Here is a 4940-nt window from a genome sequence, read left to right as displayed (position 1 = left end):
AATTTTTTTCTCCCCTCCCTCCCTCTCTCCCTCCCTCCCTCCCTCCCTCCCTTCCTTCCTTCCATCCTTCCCTCCTTTCTTTTCTTTCTTTTCTTTCGTAGAGGCAAGGTCTCACTATATTTCCCAGGCTGGTCTTAAATTCCTGACCTTAAGCCATCCTCCCACCTTAGCCTCCCAAAGTATTGGGATTACAGGCATGAGCCACTGTGCCCACCCTGTATCTCTTTATATAGTATGTTTATGGGTTGCTCTAGGGATTACAGTAGACATGTTTAACCTTTCTAAATCTACTTAGAATCAATATTTTACCACTGTAAGTGCAATATGAAAACTCCACTACCATATAGGTCTCTTTATTCTTGCCCCTTTATGTTGTAGTTATTATATACATCTATAAACATTAAAAACTTCGCCAGACGTTGTTTGAATTTTTGCTTTCCATCATTTAACATATTTTAAAGAACTAAAGAGGAGAAGAATATTATACTTATCTTGATATTCGCCATTTCTGTTGTTCTTCCTTCATTCCTAATGCTCCAAGTTTCTTCTTGGTATCATTTCCCTACTATATGGTGAATTTCCTTCAGCAATTTTTTTAGTGCAAGCTTACTAAAAACAACTCCTCTTAGTTTTCCTTCATCTGAGGATGTCTTTATTTCATCACTTCATTACTGAAGGATATTTTTGCTAGTCATAGAACTCTGGGTTGACAGTTCAAGCTAGGGGAACTCACACATTGGAAAAAATACTAAACTAAACATCAATTCTGTGGTACTTTGATTTTTGTCTTCTTCATTGATGTACCTGCTATTATTTACTTTTCAGAGTCCTCAAACAGTTGCTCTGTGCATTCTGTCCAGCTTTTATGGCTGCATTCAGGTGGAAAGACAGGGTGGGTTGTGCTTATTCCATTTTACCCAGAAGGAGAATCCTTATTAGGGAGAATAGTAATTTGATTAGTGGAAGCTGACATTCCCCTGTCAGTGTTTACTAGTAAGAGTATCAGTATGCTAAAAGTCACAGGAATGTTCAGGAATGTTCCAAATCCTTTGTTCTCTCTTTGACCTGCTTGCACCAGAGACAATGAGCCCTTGACCTTTCTGTTACTACCTGCTAAAACAGGCCCAGGGCATCTTTCAGGGATAGCTCTGGTCATCTTCCATCTCTTTTCTCCTGATGACACCTAGAATATATAAGGCCACCTAAAGTTCTCACAGATGGTGGCTAAGTCAGTCTGCTCTGTGAATTCAGCTTAACTCATGGGAGATTCCTAAGTTTAGATATGGAGAGAGAGTAAGAGGGCCCCACTTTGGCCCCAGATCCAAGTATATTCACCGATCCAACTTTGTCATAAAGTCCAACTTTGTCATGGTTCACATGGGGGTTGTCTGTCTCCTGCCTGATCCATTAATTAGTTGATACTTCTTCTTCATTGGCCATTAGACCCCTGTATCTAGTCTCTCTATACATAGACAGAAGTCTAATATGTCTAGTTTATCGTAATGTATACTAATGTATCGGGGATAGGAATCAGAAGCCCTGTCCCAGCTGGTTTAAGCAAAAGCAACTTATTGGATTACATAAATAAAATGCCAATTTCAGCCTAAGCTAGAATCAGACACTCAAAAGGACCTGTCTCTTCATTTCTCAGCCTTCTTTTCTCCATAATGGCTTTAGTCTTAGGCCACATGGTAGCCCCAGGAGCTCATGGTTCAAATCATCCTATACCTAGACATCACAATAAAATAAGACTACCTCTTCCCAGTAGTTCCTATTAAGAACCATAGAATTGGGCTGGGCTTGGTGGCTCACACCTGTACTCCCAGCAATTTGGGAGGCTGGGGCAGGCAGATCACTTGAGGTCAGGAGTTTGAGACTAGCCTGGCCAACATGGTGAAACCCCTGTCTCTACCAAAAATACAAAAATTAGCTGGGTATGGTGGTGCTTGCTTGTAATCCCAGTTACGTGGGAGGCTGAGACAGGAGAATCACTTGAACCCAGGAGTTGGAGGTTGCAGTGAGTCAAAATCGAGCCACCACACTCCAGCCTGGGCAACAGAGTGAGACTCCATCTCAAACAAACAAACAAACAAATAATCCTAGAATAGAGGCTTTTTTTTTTTAGACGCAGTTTCGCTCTTGTTGCCCAGGCTGGAGTGCAATGGTGCCATCTCAGCTCACCACAACCTCCGCCTCCCAGGTTCAAGCAATCCTCCCGCCTCAGCCTCCCGAGTAGCGGGGATGACAGGCATGTGTTACCACAACGGGCTAATTTTGTATTGTTAGTAGAGATGGGGTTTCTCTAGACTGGTCTCGAACTCCTGACCTCAAGTGTTCCGCCCGCCTTGGTCTCCCAAAGTGCTGGGATTACAGGCGTGAGCCACCACGCCCAGCTGCTCATTAACTTTGATTGGGTGACATGCCCATGCCTGTCATCTGCAGAGCGATCAGTCCCTCCAAACCGCATGGACTGAGAGTGGAGAAGAGCGACTGCCCATGGAAAACTAGGGTGCTGAGACCAAAAGAAAGGGAATGCTTTGGAAAACAAAACAACAGGTGTCACATCCAAGGAAAAGTGGATGCTATCCAATCTGTAGTTAGAACTGACATTCATTATACTCCTATCATAGGCCAGGCACTGTGCTAAGTGCTTTACATATGTTATTGTATTCGATATGGCCGGTAATAATAATACATGAAAAGTTAGTCAACATCATTAGGCATCAGGGAAATGTATGTTAAAATCACAATAAGGAACCATTCTATGAGGACTGAAAATACCAAAATTTGGCAAGAATGTGGAACAACCGAAACTCTCATCTATTGCTAAGAGTGTAAAAGAGTGCAGTCGCTTTGGAAAAACAATTCAGCAGTGTCTAAAGTTAAGCTACCATATGATTCAGCAATTTGACCCAGATACTTTCCCTAAGAGGGATAAAAATGTATGTACACACAAGGTCTTAAACAAGAATGTTCATAACGCCCTATACATAATAGCCAAAAACTATAAACAAAGCAAATGGCCATTAATAGGAGAATGGATGACCACTTGTGGTATGGTCATACAATGGAATACTGTTCAACAATTAAAAGCAACTAATTACTGATACAACAGCATGGATGAATCTCATTGATATTGAAGTCAGACGCAAAGCAGAAGAAAGACACTTCGCAGTGTGTATTGTAGGTCTCCATTTATATGAAATTCAAGAAAAGATAAAACTAATCTATGGTCATTGAAATTTGAAAATAGTTGACTGGGCGCGGTGGCTCATGCCTGTAATCCTAGCACTTTGGGAGGCCGAGGCGGGCAGATCACAAGGTGAGGAGTTTGAGATCAGCCTGGCCAATATGGTGAAACCCCATCTCTACTGAAAATACAAAAATTAGCCAGGCGTGGTGGCAGGCACCTGTAATCCCAGCTACTCGGGAGGCTGAGGCAAGAGAATTGCTTGAACCTGGGAGGCAGAGGGTGCAGTGAGCTGAGATTGCGCCACTGCACTCCAGCCTGGGCCACAGAGCAAGACTCCATCTCAAAAAAAAAAAAAAAAAAAAAAAGGAAAATAGTTGCCATGGGGTGGTGGTGGATTGTCTGGAAAACTGGCACAAAATAACTTTCTGGAGCAATGAAAATGTTCTAGATCTTGACTGGGTGGTGTATACAACTGCTAAATGTCATAACGTTCAACATATAGGTCTGTGGAATTTATTGTATGCAAATTATACCTCAATTTTTAAAAATTACAAAGGACTAACATTAAAGTTTGGGCCACAGTTTAATTGTTCCTCTAATGTTGTGCACTAGTTTTTCCCATTTTTTCCCAATCACAAATTATGATACAATGACTATCTTTTGTGCATATGTGAAATTACCAATATTAAACATTTTGACCCTTAAAAATGACAAGTTTGTATGGTCAAACCTAGTAGATTTTTAATATTTTGGATTATTCCCATTATCCCCATTTTTAGTTAGGTGACTTGAGAAAAGTTTACAAATTTTGTTGATACTCATTGCTAAACTGCTTTTTCTACCCGTTTTATAAATGTATACTCCTTTTACAAAAGTGTCTCTCAGGTTGGTGCAAAAGTAGTTGCAAGTATACTTGCAATGGCAAAAGCGGCAACTACTTTTGCACCAACCTATGACTTGAATCCTGTTTTTTAGTTCTTCAAATTTTGATAGACATTTATCTTTCACATTCACATGCACGTTCCTCTCTGCCCAGCACTTTATGCATCTCTCATGGCTCATAACACATTCTTCTTCCATCACGTATGTGTACACATATGGCTGTATAGGAAAACAGCTTCTGGAGGATAAGAACAATTTGTTTTGGGGTTTTTTTTATTTTTAATAAAATCTCCTAGCTTGATGCCTTATGCATTTCATTTATTCATTCAACTAACATCTTCCAAGTTCACGTAAGGGACCAGTTATCTGTGAATGGTGTAACAGGCCTTCAAAAAGTTCACGAAACTAAACATTATCAGTTTCAAATATACCTGACAGGTCTCATTTTAACAATCATGCCCCACGTTTTAAGTTCCCAGACTGCGACCTTCCCATGTTTTTGGTGCTCTAATCCGGAAACAAAAACTCTGAAAATTTAGTTTTGAATGTATTATGTGAGGGCCTTTCCCTGGGCCCTGCTAATAATTCCTTAAAATGTTCCCCAGAACCACATGTTGGGGAACTTAGGATAATCAGTGAAATCTAGGGCAGCCTGTTGGTCTGGGACTTTTCACAGGACTCTGAAGGGCGCCGGAGTAATTAATTCCTTTATATCGACAGCAGTGCAGTGAATATGCAAATCGTCGCAGCAACAAGCTCCTTCCAGTTCCGGAGTGCCCGCAGGCTCCTCCCGGTCGCTGCCGTCGCCTAGCGAATGGGGCGGGGGCTCGCACGGTCCCTGCAGCGCCCCGAGACTAGCCACACT

Source organism: Mandrillus leucophaeus, unplaced genomic scaffold, assembly GCF_000951045.1.
Source record: "Mandrillus leucophaeus isolate KB7577 unplaced genomic scaffold, Mleu.le_1.0 Scaffold82, whole genome shotgun sequence".
In the NCBI taxonomy this organism is placed as follows: domain Eukaryota; kingdom Metazoa; phylum Chordata; class Mammalia; order Primates; family Cercopithecidae; genus Mandrillus; species Mandrillus leucophaeus.
This window is presented reverse-complemented; position numbering follows the sequence as displayed.